Genomic DNA, 19,076 nt, shown 5'->3' with positions numbered 1-19,076 from the left:
ACCAGACAAGATCCGGGCTATGAGGCCCTTCCGGGATTTAAGGCCTTTACCCATGTTGGTTGGGTCATGCTGGACATACGGCCCCCTCCCCTACCCATCAGCGTCAAAGGTGGAATCGACTGATCTAATGTATATATGAATTGACATCATCATGCCACCCCCCCCCCCCAGACTTCCAAGTCTATCTCCGCCTATGATGCTGGGGGTGGGGGAAGCTGGACCAGGTAGGCTGCCATGAGTTGTATAAAATTAGAATGCTATTAAGGCGGCACCGCGTGAATATTGGAAACATTGTGGGAATCCCTGCGTCATTGAGCCTTGACCAGGCGCAAATCCGGGGAGGTGCGAATTGCGAAAGTCGTTTATATCATCTCGTATTTTATGTAGACAAATTTTCCCATATTATTCGTACCGTAATTTTACCGTATTATTTTCTAGGCGCAATTGTTACTGCCCACCACCACTGTATCTGTGCCTGAGTTAAAGCACCCATCTTCAGCTGTGAATGAAACGAAGGTAGCAGGACCGTAGCGTGCCTTCTCGGGGCACTGACAGACTTTTTCTTGGAGCCGCCCTTCGCGGGGAAAAATAAGTACACATTTTTTTGCCCCTCCCATTCGGCTTGGTGCCCCAGCCTAGTTACGGCCCTGGGAGGCAGGCATTTTCAGCTGCGAATGGAACGGAAGCAGACATCAGATTTAAATGGAGCGAAGACAGGCATCTTCAGCTACCAATGTAGCGTAGGCAGATATCTTCAGCTGCAGGTGAAGCAGACATCTTGAAGAGCATCGTGGGCCCCCGGGCCAAGTGGTTTTTCTGAGGCCCTACCATGTAAATTCTAGAAAGTTTCAACGGGATCTCATTTTTGTGAGGCCCTGGGTGGTCCCATGCGTTAAGACGGCACTGGGCCCTGTTTGAGCCACCCGTGGTACGGAGGTATTACCAAAGCCTTGATACTCCTCTAGCAGGCGAGTTTGCGTCCCGTAGGAGAGGGGGCAGGGCCGTAACTAGGATTTTTGCCGTCCGTGGCAAACATTATTTCCGCCCCCGCCGCCACAACTTTAAAATTCGATAATTTTGTAGCAGTGTGTTCTTCGTTCCCACCTAAAACTGCCGCCCGGGGCAGTTGCTCCCCACTAGTCAGTGCCGTCTTAACGCATGGGCCCACCCGGGCCTCACAAAAATGAGAGCCGGTTCAAATTTTCGAGAATTCGCCAGGTAGGGCCACAGAAAAATCACAGACCGGGGGCCCATGATGCTCTTAAGACACCCCTGCCTCTAGTTCCGGCCTTGGGATGGGGAGGAGACTCAAATTTCACCTTCAACGTTACAAGGGCCTATATATCAAGCATATACAGTCGAATCCCGTTTTAACGAATACCATTATAGCGAAATTCTCGTTTTACGAACACTTTTCTAATCCTCCAAATAAGTTTATACAGGGAAAAATGTTTTGCTGAATTTTCAATTTGAATTTAATTTTTTTTTAAATTTTAAAGTTGAATATTAGGATTGATTAGATAAAAGTGTGACAAAAAAAAAATTCGTTTCATGATAAGATTAAAAATCGTTAGCAAAAAAGACATTAGATGGCGCTACTGTATTCCTAAATGTTTTTCTTTTCGCATGAACCAGATATGTTGAAATTTAGTTAAACGCAAACTGCATGTCCTCGGTATTATAGTGGTAAGTATCCCCGCCTGTCACGCGGGAGACCGGGGTTCGATTCCCCGCCGGGGAGGTTTCGTTTTTTTTTTTTCCCCCGTTCAAGTTTAATTTCAAATTTTCGTAGAGAGAGAGTGTTTTCTTAGGAGCTTTGACTCCAGAGAAATTTTCAGGTCCCTAAAATTCCTGGGTCCGAATATTTTTTCGGGCGCTTTCTTCAGCCCCAATTAGGAAGCACGTGGTGAATGGGGGGGGGGAGAGTCCAACATCCTAAAAGACCAAATTTGTACAATGAAAAATGAAACCTCGCTATACAACGATGCTCGTTAGAACGATAAATCCCTCTGCAACGTATACTCTGAGGGCCGCATTGGGCCCTCGTAATGATCTGATGTGGCCCACAGCTTAGAACCTAGTTTTGTGAATCTTAACTATAGCCATAAGCATCACATTTCCAGATCCACGGCACATTCACAGATCACTTAAGTGACTCACACCATATTTACAAATCACTTAAATATAACACCGGCACATTTACAGATCACTTAAGTGAACCACAACATAGTTCCAAATCACTAAAGGGACCCGCGACACATTTACAGACCTCTCAAGCAGCCCGCGGCACATTTTCAGACCACTTAAGTGATCCGCGGTGCAGCTCTCTACAATTTAATGACCCGCGGCAGATTTTTCTACTCAAGCTACCCACGGCACTTTCTCAGATCACTTAAGTGACTCACAGCACATTGAAAAATCACTTAAATAACCCGGCACATTTACAGATAACTTAAGTGACCGGCGACATAGTTACAGATCTCTCAAGCAGCCCGCGGCAAGCTTTTAGACCACTTAAGTAACTAGCGGAACAGATCCAGATCACTTAAGTGGTGCACAATTACAAATCACTCAGGTGACCTGCGGTGCCTACTGAATTAAACGTTTTCAAATCAGTGAAGGGCCCCGCACTCTCCTAAAAGGTGACCATCCCTCTCTGGGGCGATATTTTTTAGCCTTGTTTGGAAATGTCTATACTCTAATGTTAACCTGCTGTCACTGGAAAAACAACGATAATCCCTCTACAACGATATTTTCTCTTGGTCCTCGGTTAACAGAGTACCGTTATATCGAGGTTTCACTGTGAATGCAATAACTACGGAATGCGTCGAAATAAGCCAAAACAAAGAGATAATTTCAGAATCGATGCTAATCCAGTGGCCCCTGCTACTCCCTGAGCTGGGGCTCCCGTTGGTCCGTTGAAGCAGTGTTTCTCAACTACCGGACCGCGGGCCCTTACATTAGTCATACCGAGCTGTGAGGGATTCGTAGTTTCATTTTTTTCCATTAATTTCTCGTTACGTGTGTATGACCGGGCCTTTCACTTGCACAAAAGAAATTTACCGGGCCGTGGGCTTCCAAAAATTGAGAACCACTGCGTTAGAGTACCACTGCTCGAGCCATATATGCATTCGTTCATTCAAACCGAGCACAACTCCGGTCTATCGCCATAGGCAATTTACTACCGATTGAATTGTGCCGGAAGTATGAGTGTGGCCCTCAAATCCCCCGGGGCCACGAAAGCGATTGTATACTAAGTGTACTTTACACGAGCCATATATGCAGTAGATTCTCTCAATAGCGGACACTTACCAAGGGGGCGTCACATAACTGAGAACTGATTAAAATATTTGAGAACTCGCCAGGTAGGGCCTCAGAAAAATCACTTGCCACGGGACTCATGATGCTGTTAAGACGGCCCTGAACGAGGAGTGTCCGTTAACGGATAGTAAAATACAGGGTATCCCGTAAATTCTTAAATAGTTTAATAAAAGTTCATAAAATAGCTAGAATTATCTCATTTGAATGCGGTTTCCGAAAAATTATTGCCGCGAACGGAGATTTAATCAATAAGTTCAAATTTTTGTTGACAGAGGGCGATGTGCGTCAGGGACCAAATGAACCATCTTTCAATCACTTCCGTGTCTGAAACGTTCAGCCAGTGATTTTTCGTTGAGGTAAAAACAACTTCACCGATTCTACTTCATCCTCGACATCAAAATGAAAACCTTATATAAGTGCCAGCAACAGGAAAATTCAGAAATGAGCTTTTAATCGTGCACCCTGAATTTTATAGGACTCCGATTTACATATTTCCCGTGATTTGCTTCTGTACAGCGCCCTCTATAGACAGAAATCTGAACTAATTTTTTTTCCCTGTGCCAAAAAAAAAATGTACCTAAGTAGAATAACTTTTTCGCAGGCCGCATTTAAAAAAATGCCGATTTTTATGAAGTTTTAAATTATGTACGAATTTATGGGACACCCTGTACATTTTGAATCCCGCCGACGTAATTCAAAGAAAAAGTGTCTGGTAACGAGATATGTCCGCGAACGCCCTTGAACGCACTCGACTCACCATTTTAGAGGAAATAACACTATAGTTGAAAATAGGAAGGCGAAAGGGGGCAATTGCCCCCTGGCGGTGAAATTCTTTGTCGTCCCCCCTCCCCCTTCCCCACAAAAATCCTAGTTACGGCCCCTTGAAGTAGTGAACGGCCCAATGATGAAAGAGGGAGGGAAAGCCCAGCCAGAGTAGTCCTAACGCACGGCACGGCCCGGAGATCCTCATGATGATGAGATTTATAAGCTCTATGATTTTCGAGAGTAAGTATGTAAATTGTTAGAGGGTGTGTACTTTCCACTAACTACGGTGCCCCCCCCCCCCAAAGAATCCCATTGCCCCGGGAGCCCGTCTTTACATTGAGTACAGGTTTCACGGAGGACAGATTAGCATGTGGCATCCGGATGTTGATTTTTTTTACAAATCTATGTTTAGATGAATTATACGAGCAATTTATCTGTCACGTAAAATACGGGATGATCCAATGCGCTTGCACAATAAGTCGCTCCTCCGACAAGGGCCGTAGCTCGGATTTTTGCCACCCACCCGGGGCAAACAAGATTCAGCCAAGTCGCCGCTCTGTCCCCCAAGGGAACTTGAGCAGTTTGATAGACCATGCTGGGAGAATTTTTATCATCAGCCCGGCTGGGAATTCCCAAATGGAACCAGTGTCGTCTTAACGCATGGGCCTACCCGGCTCAAGAGAAGAGGGGCCTCACAAAATGAGATTTGGTTGAAATTTTCTATAATTTACCCGGTAGGGCTTCAGAAAAACCACTTGGCCCGGGGGCCCATGGTGCTCTTAAGACGGCCCTGCATGGAACTACATATAGCTACTCTTTCAGCCGGAGCAAGCAAGGAACATTTTAGCCCCCCCCCCCCCCCCGTGTAATTTTTAATAATTCATTACAAGAAGAATTCAGCTTGCCCGTTGGTCCAGCACCCGGGACACCAGATCCACTTACTTGACACCCCTTCCCACGGGAGGGGGTGTCAAACCCTAGTCCTGAGGGTAGGGCTGTCTTAAGAGTATCATGGGCCCCCGGGCCAATTGATTTTTCTGAGGCCCTACCGAACGAATTCTCAAAAATTTCACCCAGATCTCATTCTTGTGAGGCCTCTCTTCGCTTGAGGTGCCCGGGTGGGCTCATGCCTTAAGACGGCACTGCCTGAGGGTTCAATGTCTGACTATTAAGAGTTACCCTGTCTTGGACAACGTTTTAAGCTTTACGTACTTTGTTAAGTTAAATAATGAGTCAAAATGTAATCAAAGTATTTTATTTCATTTTGCGGCCTCTAAAATTTAGCGGCCCGTTGCTGACTCACCCTTCTTTGCACCTGCTCAAGTCCGGCCCTGCCTTCATTTCATTCGCAAAGGAAGATGCCTGCCTCCACCCGATCTGCAGCTGATAATGCTTGCTTTCCACTCCATTCACAACTGAAAATGTCTGCCTTCGCTCCATTTCGAATCTTAAGATGTCTGCCTTCGCTCCATTTCGAATCTTAAGATGTCTGCCTTCGCTCTGGCTTGGATGCGGGGAGGGGGGCCATCCCTCCAAAGAACCGAATGTTCGGTCGAGTTTTTCGTCCCGTAAAGAACGGGACGATCAAAACTCAAACAATTGGCTTTTCTCACCACGTCGTCCTGGATCCGCGCCTGCTTGAAGCTCAGAACCGAGTCCCATGCTCGCATTAACAGTGTATTTAGCCGTTACTGACACAGCTTACTAAGCCTCTGAAAGTACCAGTTGTTACAAAGACCTCAGGACTTTAGAGAAACGTCAGAAAAATATTGTCACACAGTCATCATAGGTTTACAAAGGCTGTTCCGTTTCGGTCATTCTTGTTGTTAGGAGCTTGTGGTGGTTGTGGCAAACACATACACATCAGGCGAAATAAAGATGGGTTGCCATCAGACTAAGTCTGGGTTCCACCCTCACCCGAAAAGTATCCTGAAAGAGCACGAGCTTCAGAACCGGCAGGACTTTGAGATGACCGAAGAAGAGCAAGAGAAGATCAACCTCAACGACTTCGCGAATAAGATCTCGTTCGACGACGCCAGGAGCTACCTTGAGGAAGACGAAAAATTCCTCTACAACTTCTTCATGAATAATTTCGACAAGAGTCACGCGCGCATGCTCGAGTCCATCTTGGAAACATTGAACCCGAAAATTGACGAAGGACACCACCACGACGAAGGAGCCGACGACGAACACCCTCTCCTACGGGGTCCGGAGAGACTCGGGCTGTTGAACGTCCTGCAGAGCTACCTGCGCCTACCGAGAAAAATGAGCGCCGACGACTCCGAAGAGATGCAGCTCGTCGTGGAATCACTGAAGAACGACCCACCCCCCAAGATCGACACCCCGTTGTTCAAATCACACGAGGTCCAGACGAACCTTATCAGTCCCATAATGATGTACTTGATGAACGACGTCCTGGGAGACACCGCGTTCGACACCGAGAAGCTGGAGAACTTCCTGACGAACGTGCGAGACAACTATACCAAGACGGAGTTTTTCCAGTACAACCACGCGCTTTGTGCCCTGCAGAGCATGTATTGGATACTCAAGGCGAACCCGACGATGTTCAGCAAGGTCGAGATGAAAGCCATGCTGGTGGCTGCCGCGATCCACGACATAGTCGAGCTGGGTACCACGGAAAACGTCCTGGAGTGGGTCATTAAGTCACTGATACTCCTGGAGCTGCCGCTGACAGACGTCCTTCGGATCAACGTGTTCCTCAGCATCGTCCTGAGGACGGAGAACAACCTGTTTTCCAACTGCAGCATCAAGGAGTTCGAAAAGATCCTAGACCTCACCATCGAATGCATCGGTTACATATGCTTAGACAACGTCCACACGTACATGAACGAGTTCCGAGAGTTGCCAAGGAGGTACAGAGTGGACTACCCGTCGCTACCCTCGGTGATACTGACGCCGGAACAGAAAAAATCTATGAGGAAGCTAATGATGGTGATCTGCGAACTTTCCGCCTACTGGAAGGAAGGCGACGAGCATCTGAAGATGACCAGAGACTTCTATATAAGGATCTGCATCCTGCAGAAGCACCACTATTTCCTCAGACTGCCGTTCGAGGGGTTCGACGTGACAGATCCCGAAACGGGACCCGAAGCCCTAAAACGTATTTCCTTAGTCTCATTATTCGGGCAACACACGTGCTTAAACGAAGAGTCGCCGAAGGACACCGAAATCGAATCTCTAGAGGAGATCGTGATAGAGAACTTCGAGACCCTGATCAACAAGATGCTGCGAGACTCCGACTACCTGACAAGTGTCATCAATGAGGATCCCACTCCCCTGGTCGACATAATTGCGGGAAACTTCGAGTTCCTACGCGAGATACTGGAACCCTACCCGAGATTCATGGTCAGAGTGGTGCTGAAGAATCCCAAGTTCCTAGTCGGAGCGATGCGGCAGGATCCTAAGCTCACGATCAAGAAGCTGAGGAAGCATCGGGACGCCGTCGTGGACGCAGTCCGGAAGAACCCGAAGTTGCTGGTGAACATAATGCGCCAGAACCCTGGGTTGGAAACTAGGAAAGCGGTGGAAAGAGTGGAAGTGGAAGAGGATGAACCGTACGCGAAATCCTCTCACGAAGCTGGTGGATCAAGACGGCGTCGCAACCTCGAGGACGTCGTAAGTCAAGAGATTATGAGGAACTCTCCGATCTTCCAGTTCAACATGCTGAACGAGATCGCGATCCCTTTTTTCGAGATCGGCACGCACGTCTTCCCTTGCATGGTGACTGCCCTCAGGCAGGCGAAGAAGAACCTACGCCTCTGGCATAAGAAAGTGATTGCCCTCCGTACAGGGACCACCGTGGATCACTACGACTTCCACGAAGGATACCAATCGAACTGATGGCTCTGGTGGGTATCGCTTGGGGACGCTAAGCACCAATCAATTCTCAGCATTTTAAGGATCCAAAAAAATCCGATGTCGTCAATTCGGGGAGCTCGTCCGATATCCCAGTAGGGACAACTACTAGAACAGATTTAACTAGAAAGTGTCTTCGCAGAAGCCAAACTCACGGACAGAGATAATACTATTAAAATGCGATTTATCTATGAAACCCATATGGTTTATCTTGTTTTCTGGTAGAGATTATTTTCTTACACTAGGGGTTCTTAACCTATAAGTCGCGACATAACCTTGATTCACTGGGGCTTCCAGATGGGTAGTACAAATCCACTAGGGATTCTTGAGCTATGGGTCACGATCCAAACTTGATTTGCAGGGACTAAATTCAATGTCTTGATGCATAAAATCCATGATCAGGGCTAAAGAATCTTGAATCATCGATCTCCCGATGGCCATAGTGCGATGTATTCGTACGATGTCAGCACGTGTTTCCTCATACTGTCCTAGTAGATGCACATGTAATTTTGTGTTTGCAGAAATGCCTCATTTTTCTACCCGTATTGCGAATATTGAACAATCCCTGGTTTACATACAGTCAGCCCCCTCCCCCCCGTATTCGCGGGGGTTGCGTTCCGGGAGTGACCGTGAATACGGAAATCCGCGAATAACAGAAACCATGGGTTTTTTTTTATTGTATATCTCGTTTATTGAACATCATGAGAAGAAAGAGCAGGGTGACGCAGAGGTAGAAGGGAAAGTAAAAGAGGGTGCAGCGATTGTTGGCGATTTTTTCTGAAAGAATGTTGTGATTTTTATGTTTGTCGTGCCTTCTTCTTCATATCATCAAGTATGTTGGAGTATGTTGACACAAGGCTTTATCTTCTAATTTTTCTACATGTGAAGAACGTGAAATAGAGGGATCTATGTTATGAAAATAGTCTATTGCTGATTTGAGCTTGCGATTCCCTTCCGCTATGTTACTTGCGATGAACTTCTACTTCTTTATCTCGATCTTCATCTGGTGCTGCTTCAGTTTCAGGACCAGTCAACTGCATTAACTCCTCCTCTGTCAACCCAATATCAAAATAACTTTGAGAATAGCATTCATTCACTATCAAGGTACCTCCTGACTTCCGGAACGAAAAACCGTTTAAACCAATCCAGGAAAAGTGTTTTCATAGTCCATTGTTCGTTCAAAATACTGGGAGCTTTGGCTTATCCTTCCCTTCAATGCTCACGCACGGATTCGAAGATTTGAAAATGATAGTGGGCTTTATCATGTACCCATTCGCATTTGCGCAAAACAATACATTAAGTCTATCTCTACTTGCCTTAAAACCAGGAGCTCGCTTCTTTTCTCTTGCTCAACTTCTTTGCGGCATTTTCTTCCAAAATGGTGCAGTTTCGTCAGCGTTAAACACCTGCTAATAGCATAACCCTTCATATAATCTTCAATAATTTTCTACAAAGTCTTCGGAAATTTTCTAGCTGCCTCCTGGTAGGCAGAGGCTTGATCGCCAGTGCTTTTTACATTGCGCAATCCGAATCGTTTCTTAAACCTATGAAGCAACTTTTACTTGCATAAAATTCTGATGAAATAGACGTTTCACCAGCCCTTTCTTTATGGAAGAATAAAATTTTTCCCTTTTTCTGTTATAATATTATAATCAATTGGAATACATTTTTGTGTCAGTCTTGTACCCAAAAAAAAAAAACATTTTCTGTAAGTGAAACACATGGATCCCATAGGCGCTGCAAAGTTTTGACTGCCACGGGTGCAGCTACGGCTACGGTATATCTCACTGTAGATTCGTGTATTCCGTAATGGCGGACCACAGCAGGTATTGACTTCGCCAAGCATAGTCCAATATATCCAATTTTTCTTGTCAAGTTTTCACTTTTATTTACCTTTTCAAAGCACTATCAGTAGCATTTAGAAGAATGAGCCATCCTAAACAAGCACAACTCAAATTTCGTAAACAAAACATGTGAAATTCGATCGAGTTGATGTAAATTTGCATGAAAATATCCATGTAATAATAGGTTCCAAGTCAAATGGTCTAATTTTTTGAAACAACTCTTTCGGGGAGCTCTAATTTTTTGAAGCAAAGATTTTATAATCATAAGGGGGTTGTTGCACGCAAATTCTCCCAAAAAACATTTTTTTTATTTATTTATTTAAACAAGACAAAATGAAAAACATACAAGACAGAAAGACAAAAAGAAAACTACAGAATAAACACTATTTGACCCAAAGGGATAAAAAAAATTTTATAAAATTTAAAATTAACTTTTAAAATGTTTTTAAAGGGATATTTTTAAATACTATGAAATTTTCTGCGTCTAACTGTGTTAAAGTTTTTTTTCTACCTTTACTATAGAAATATATTAATATAATTTGCTGGCAGGCATTACGCAATGCTAATGTTTTTCACTAAAATGCTGTTTTCTTGAAACTAGGTTTTTTTGTTAGAGATATAAGGAACATTTTTCAAACACCACCCATTCAAATGTCTTGAAACTTTGTGCGCCTCTCAACACTATGGTGTTAGATACTTTAAAACACGAGGATTTTTTTTTTTTTATAAAATTTATTTTGAAAAAATTTTATGGCACAAAATAAGGGAAAATTTTTGTGATTTTTGAAAAAGTTGCGTGTTGTTAAAGTTAAAACTAAAGAAAAAAATAGCCAATTAAAATCTTGAAAGCTCGTGTTAAAGTATATAACACCATAGTGTTGAGAGCTGCACAAAATTTTGAGACATTTGAATGAGTGTTGTTCGAGAAAATTTTCCTTATCTAAAAAAAACTTTGTTTTGATAAAATATCATTATAGGGAAAAACATTGGCATGTGTAATGCCTGTCAGCAGTTTATATTAAAATATTTGTAAAATATTTTTAGTACAGATAGAACAAAAACTTCGTTACAGACGCAAAAAATTTCATAGCATTTAAAAATTGAAAAATTGGAAAATGTGTGTTTTGGAAAATTTGCGTGCACCAACCCCCTTAAGATACACATTTAATCTACGTAATGCAAATTTTTTGCCGCCGATATGGCCAAGAAGAGCCCCTTAAAACAATGGTTGTCAACTTTTGGAATCCCGCTGTAAGGTTGATTTTTTTTTTTTTTTTCGTGATTGGAAGGCCCTGCCCTGTAATTACAATCCTTACATTCTTAGTAACATAAGAGGCATTGAGCACGTCGGCGATTGGTTACTACGAGCAAGAAAGATAACAAAATGTCACGAGGGGTGAAGTTTTTGGCGAAACTGAATCTCGAAGTTAAGTAACAAAAAATTAAAGCACTTTTTCACTTTTTACTGAATCAATAAATGATAGCAGGGCCCCCAGCAATAATGACCGTGCCCCCTCAGACTTCCAAGTATATCTTCGCTTATGTTTGCGAGCCGTTATTATTGTCATCTTCATGCACTTGAACTGTATTTGATTAAATCAAGAAAAAAAAATTGGAAGAATTTTTTAGTGAATCAATAAATGACAGCAAAGATGAAAGGTTGGGAAAAGAAAATCTCGAGTGGGTTTGAGAGGGAATCGAACACACAACCTCCGTTACGTGTTCCCTAAGTTTTAACCATTGCTCCAATGTAGATGTCGGATTCAAGCACAATTAAGTATAACTATTGTTAAACGTCACCAGCCAAAATTTCACTATAAATGACGCAATGGTTCATCAGCACTCAATTCGGCCAATCACGATGCGCTAAATTTCTGTAATGTAGCTAGGAATGTAGGGTTTGTTTATAAGCGACCAAGCCATATATAAGATTAAGGGAGGGAAATAAATGGGTAAAATGAAACAGCAAACCACTCACGGCCCAGTTTAACCGATGTCACTGCCTTAGAAGTTGAAAATGCAAATTATACAACCGTACCCTTAATTTTGGCTTTCCATCTCGAGAATTCATGAACTGCTGTCGTATATTGCTGGAGGGGAGGGGGGTTTAATTTTTTGAAAAGGACGTGTATGACTGATATCCTTGACTTACTGTTAGATCATCTCTTCTCAAAGCTTTTTTTTTTTAATTCAACTGAGAGAATAGGGGGGGGGGGGCTTTTCATAGAGGGAACGATGAGCGGCCTGAGAGAATTACCGTGATTCCAGATATATTCTCCCGTTTATCACGTATTCCACCGATGAGGGGGAATTGCCTTCGTATCGTCCTCCAGAAAATCACTGAAAACCGCAGTTGGGGAAGAAAAAGAGCAAACCCCATAAAGCTTTCACGTTCTCTCGTCCGTTCTTTTTCCACTTCTACCATTAAAAAAACACTGCTCTACAAATAAGAATTTCCCACTTATCCTCACCGACTCATATAATTCTTAAACCTCTATTAAAAGATCCGACTCTACCACACGAATTATCCCACTCCGAATTATTAGTTCAATTCAACACACATTTCATCAGTGAGACCTCTTTACGTGAGAGACAGCGATAGGGTCCCCGTGAGAATTACCGTGATTCTAGATGTTCTCCCAGTTTTGATGATGCCGTATCATTGACGAGGAAATTGTTTACTTAATACAAATACAACGCCACAACAGGCAAAATGCCCAACGAGGTGGCTGAGAAAAAGATGCCCATAACAAATATGGATGTCATATATTTCAAAAATACAGCAACCCCATTAAAAATGCAATTAACACAAATTATAAACAATACATACACGTGATAAAATATTATACAACGCCCATAAAGAATACTTATGGTTGTCTTATTCTAAGAATGGATAGAGCTTCTCGACTTACCCCAACATGTTTATCGTATTTCTTTTTAAACGTGTCAATTGTGTTACAATTTACTACCTCCGGGGGTAAGCTATTCCATTTATTAACAACCCTATTAGAGAAAAATTCCCTGCGACACCATAGCCTTGCATTGTCCCTCACCAATCGATACTGGTGTCCCCTTGTAAAAGCAGTTGATTGGCGGTGTACTAAAAGTTCATGGTCCATCCTATCTATCCCATTGAAAATTTTGAACACTTCGATCATATCTCCTCGACATCTGCGTTCATCCAATGTAAACATATTCAAAAAATGAAGTCTCTCTTCATAACTCAAGCCAATAAGGACACGCGTAGCTCTTCTCTGCATCCCTTCAACCAAGTTTATGTCCCTCTGTAGGTATGGTCTCCAAAACCTTACAGGATACTCCAGTCCAGGACGAACTAAGACTCGAAAAAGCGGAAGAATGACTTTAGGAGAATGCGAAGAGACCTTTTTGAAAATGGGGCCGAGCATTCTATTCGATTTTTTGACCACCACTGAACAATGTTCAGAAAACCTAAGCCGCTCGTCAATGAGAATTCCCAAATCGGTGACCCTAGTTGCATCCGCGATAGCGACACCATTCAACTCGTAAGAGAACCGTGGGTTGTTCGAACCAAAATGAGCGACCATGCACTTATCAACGCTAAACGTCATGCTCCATTCATTTGCCCATGCTGCAATCCTGTTTAAGTTGGTCTGGAGCAACTCCCTATCGTTTTGATTCCCGATTACCCCCATTAGCTTCTCATCATCTGCGAATTTGCTAGTAATCCCATCGATACCCTGATCGAGTTTATCGATAAAGTGAAAAAAGTATGGGGCCCAAGTACACATCCTTGAGGAACTCCACTTGTGACACCTTTGACCTTTGAAGACCGGACACACCCCGCTTCCCATCTCATAGAGATATCGAAGCGTACCCGAAGGGTGGGTGTATCCGGAAAGTTTTATTATAAAAACAAAACATTGTCGCCTCATACGAAGGCAACCAAAAAAAAAAATATATATATATATATATACATACATATGAAGACGATCGTCAATCTAAAATCATATAACAGGTGATTAAACTCGAAACATAAAACGCCAATCGACAATCGAAATTATAAATAAGATTATGCGATGATAGCCCTCCCATAAGAATCTTGCCATCGTCAGTTAATCGAATGATTGTCAATAATAAATATAAAATTTCGAATCGCAGAGTAAATCAGCTAATCACAGCCATCCATTGTCCAGCTCCCACGTATCAGTTCGATTGTCGGTATCGGTCTAGTATCGGTCCGCCGTCGTCTAGGCCGCAAGTTGTAAATCATCGCCTGGCTGCCGCTCTCTCGCGAGGGCGGGTGCGTGACGTCAGTAACTCCTCTCAGTCTTGGCCGCAAATCATACTGTCTCACCTGACTGCTGCACTCCCTTGATGGCACATACGTCGGGTCGGTGCCTCCTCTCGGTTCACGTGCTCCTCTGGTTTTGTCGTGCATATGGTGAACTTTCTGCTACAGAAACCTGACAAGACCTATGAGGCGGTGAAAGTTCGTAGGACTACGAAGGGTCCTTATCTTCCAGGCTAAGGTATAAGACTCTGGCATCTTACCAAAGTGGAACTGAGCCGTCATTGGACACTGCGTCGCATAGTGCCAGAGAGATCCAGAAGCTCCACAATTACAAGCAGAGTGAGTTGAGCGCTTAAACCGTTCGAAATAAACCGGAAATGGACCGTGCTCTGTTACCACTATTATCTTTTCTCTGGGCCAAACATAATGGTGCCAACGGACCCGTCGTTGGACTTTATAGGCGTCTTTGGCCGCATTAGAATTCCAACTACATTGCCACGTCTTCAACAGATCCTCACGCAATAAACGTTGAGCAAAGCTCCTTGGCCATGGGTGTTCACCTGGAGTTTGAAGATTAGCGGCTTCCTTAGCAAGGTTGTCAGCTTGCTCGTTGCCAGCTACTCCAGAGTGCGCTTTCACCCAGGCCAACCGTATTCTTGGATTTCCACACAGGATGCGACGAATCTCTCTGACGTTGTAATACGGTGAACGTGGATTTTTTATGGCCCACAGACTAGATGCACTGTCTGAAAATATGAGCACTGGATGCTGTTCGGATTGCACCCATTGAACTGCATGCAAAATTGCATATACCTCAGCCTGGAAGACACTGGTCTCAGTAGCAAGCCTTCTCATCCAAGATACTTCACGAGAGTCATCCTGCCGCAAAACCACGAATGCACTACCACAGAAAGCTTCCACAGGGAAGAATTCCACACCACATCATACCACAAACCGCTTTTTTGAAGGAGGACGTCCAAAGCGAAGGAAGGGAGGACGTTATATATGAGTTCAGTGAATTTCAATAGAACAGATTCTGTATTTCTGACAGATAAAAAACCATGTTGATTTTTCGAGAAAAAAAATTATTAGTAGATAAAAGAAGAGTAAATTCTGGATTTAACAACTGCTTCAAAAACTTTAGAGGTTTGAGATGAGATAGGTCTATGTTTTTAGTTATGCAAACAATTTGAATCTTCATTTTTGTAAATAGGAATCACAGCTGCTGATTTCAGAGACTTAAGATATTTCGATACAATTATTTATAAGATCTGCAAGAAGTTGTAAAGTACAGGAAGGAAGACTTTTTAAAACCTTTGTAGTTATGATATCAAAGCAAGTAGCCGAATTGCGCAAAGACCAGGGGCGTAGGCAAAAATTTCGTTCGGGGGGGGGGCCAAAGTGATAGAACAATAGATTTGGCCATCTTTTTTTCCTTTTTTCGGTCATTTTCTCACATTTCGGGGGGGGGGGGGCAGACTCCCAAGTCCCCCCCCCCTCGCTACGCCCTTGGCAAGGACCTTACAATTTTTGTAATTTCACCAATATCTGTTGGAGCAAGAACGTAATAATGTGAACGTTTGATAAAGCCGGGTTTTTCCTAGGAGCGGGTTTCTACAGAGCGTGCAGCGTGAAAACACTGATTGGTCAAAAAAAACCCGTATTTCAGGTTCAACCAATCAGCGTTTTCACGCTTCACACGGCGCTGAAATTCTACTCCTCGGAAAAAACCTGGCTTAAATTTATCACTTTTACCGGCGAATATGCGTAACATCCAAGCGTCTCATTGGTAAAAATTTGGTAAATACTACAAAAATTATAACTTTTACCGGCCAATTATGTAAAATACCCGAACGTCGTTGGCGATTTTGATAAGCGCTTGAAATTTATCACCTTTATCTGTGATTATGCATAATACCCTGGTGTAATTGGTGAATTTGATAAATATGAAAAAAAAATCCAAATGAGTTTAGTATTTCCGATGAATATATTCAGACCCCGATTAATGATAACAAATTTCACGATCGTACCCCGATATAATGACGCAATACATGCTGAATCATCATGTATAATAGTATATTTTTAATATTTTTATAATTATTAAATTTTTATAAAATATATAAACGATTTATCATGTTTACCAACGACGCGACGTTTGGGTATTATGCGTAATCACCGTTAAAAGTGATAATTTTTTTTAGTACTTATTAAATTTACCAACGACGCTTGGATACTATGCATAATCGCTAGTAAAACTGATTAATTTAGGGGAGAGATTGAGATCAAATTTACTACCGACGTTTGAGTACTGTGCATAATCACCGATAAAAGTGATAAATTTATGAAAATTTATCAAACTTACCAAAATGCTCAGTGATTATGCATAACAATCGGTTATTATACACAATAACCAGATTTATTACATTCATCGTAACATATATATATATATATATATATATATATATACGGTCAAGGGAAGTAAGATTTTCAGTTATGGCAGGTACCACGTTGTTTATAGCTGCCAAAACTGCTTTCTAAATTGATCCCGACAGTACTTTTGAACCGTTGTAAATAACTCAACCACTCAGTAAAGTCGTATAAAACATCTATCCTGGTCAGAACTAAATATGTCATAAAAATCTCACCCGTTCAGCGACACAGGGCTGCAACCAGATGCTTGGTCAGCCCGTGCAAGCATGCGATGTTTAAAAAGTGGTGAAAGGATGAACGTGTCACACCCATCTCCCTTTCATCCTGCGCTAGGAATCTCCCTTTGATCCTGCGTGCTTGCACCCCCTTTCCCAGTTGCGGCCCCGTTAGCAGTGACGTGCCAATTTCATATTCGTCTAGGAGACTGGGAAAAACCTAGTGGATTCACCGTCCTCCATCTTAATATGAAAAAAACATCGGTTTTCTGTTCAAAGTCTAATCGTTAAAAACCAAACGGTATAGAGAACAGCTATTTGCTGCAGTGATAACATTGAGCAACACTTTGCACAAAGACGACTGATAAGTCAGCTTGGGGTTTCCAGTAGCTATAATCTGAGGGACTTCTAACGAATTGGTGCATGTCGGAATGTGCCATGTATGTGTTCTGTACCTAAGGTGAAATTTGTTTCCGAGGAGAATGCCTGCTATGAGTTTAAGAACTGTTGATGTCTGTCTTCCGAATTCACAATCAAACAACTCGGCGTGTTATTTTGCCTGTGGTATTATACGTGAATTTCAAATTTTGTAGGCCTAATTGCTCTTTGCAACAGGAAATTTCTTTCTGTACCGAACTAAATTCCGCAACCGTTCCGTAACGTAACGCTTTATCAGAAATTTCCGCCAGACTGAACATCCCAACCCTTCAATGCAATTAAATTCGCAGACAATAGACCCGTCTAGGGACAATTTACTGCCGAATCCCTTTCGAGGGGTGGCGCTAATGCTGGTTTTTTATTGTAAATGAAAAATAGTTACACCAAAACTAAAGAATATACAGTACAGGGTGTTCTGTTAATGCACCGACAAACTCAGAGAGTTGTTAGTAGACATCAAGAGGAACAAAAATTGCAAAGAAACATGGCGTCGCAAACCACGTTGAGATGGTGAAAATCGCGAAAAACGCATGCTGGTTTCGACGTCACGGTGGAACGACAAAAAATTACAATAATAACTGCAAAAAGATTTATTTGATTAATTATTACAAGAATTGTTGGAAAAAAGTGGCGGCCTCTGACGTCATTGCACAGTCTACAACGACGTAAAAACGATTCCTGGATGCGCCGGACGGTGCGGACAACGCCTCATCGGATATTGCTGTTGGTACACCCATTGCCATCTGCTCGACCGTAAATCAGATGCATATCAGCGTATTCGTCGTTCGTGTAGTCAGCCATCACGATACTCATTGAAACAGACAATTAACTGCTACCGCAATAGCGCTAATTTACGTCGTCCGCAGCGAGTGATCCTTCCCCAGCTCATGCGTTTGGCGACGCTGTTTACGTCAGATATGGTGAGCGAAACCATTAGCGCATTCAGCGATCAATTGACATCTACTTTTCGTCTCCTCTGGACTCAGAGCCTGCATGCGTTTTCCCGATTTTCACCCTCTCTATGTGGTTTGCGACGCCATGTTCCATTGAAATTTTTGTTCCTCTTAATGCTTACTAACAACCCTCTGAGTTTGTCGGTCCTTTAACAGAACACCCTGTATATACATGATATATGCAGTATATACATAAAGACACGATGCAGACGGTATTTATACACATTCATATCATTCAAAGGCCAGGTCACAGTTTGTCCCGGGGGGTTTCTGGAGAGTGTCGTGATCGCGCCCTTGTTGTTTTATGTGCCGTGTTGCTGCCTGTGTGCTGCCCCCCGACCCTTCAGTATAACGCCTTGTCAAACATTTCCGCCACCCTGAACATCACAACCCTTCAGTAACACTTTTCAGAAATTTCCGTCAGAATAAACATCTCAACAATTAAATAAAGCCTTGTCAAAAAATTTTAGCTAGACTAAATATCTTAACCATTCAGGGCCGCAATCCGATGCTTGATCAGCTGGGGCAAGCACGCATTTTGGCTCCCCCTTGTAAAGTTGAAGGAGAGGTTAAAGCGTAAAATTTGCGACTGCTTCGGTCCACCACACGGTTCAAAAGTCCCGCCAGCCCCGTCCCCCAGTTGTGACCCTACAACCATTCAATACCGCCTTGTCAGAAATTTCCACCATTAACCCTTTGTTAGAAATTTCCGCTAGACTGAACATCTCAACCCTTCGTTAACCCTTTGTTAGAAATTTCCGCCAGACTGAACATCTCAGCCCTACAGTAACGCCTTGTCAGAAATTTCCCCGCCAGACTAATTCAAATATTTAACTATTTCGGCAATGACGTGCTGAATTTCTTGCTAGGCTGAACTAAATACACTCTCAATCATTCTGTAACACTGAACCAAAATTTCCGCCAGAGAAAAGTCAACAGCACAACCGTTCCGTAACGCCGT

The sequence above is a fragment of the Pholcus phalangioides genome, unplaced genomic scaffold, assembly GCF_987345545.1.
Source record: "Pholcus phalangioides strain wild (caught in Gottingen) unplaced genomic scaffold, Ppha-v1.0 ptg000037l_1, whole genome shotgun sequence".
Lineage (NCBI taxonomy): Eukaryota > Metazoa > Arthropoda > Arachnida > Araneae > Pholcidae > Pholcus > Pholcus phalangioides.
The sequence above is the reverse complement of the archived record's forward strand: the minus strand, read 5'-3'. Positions refer to the sequence as shown.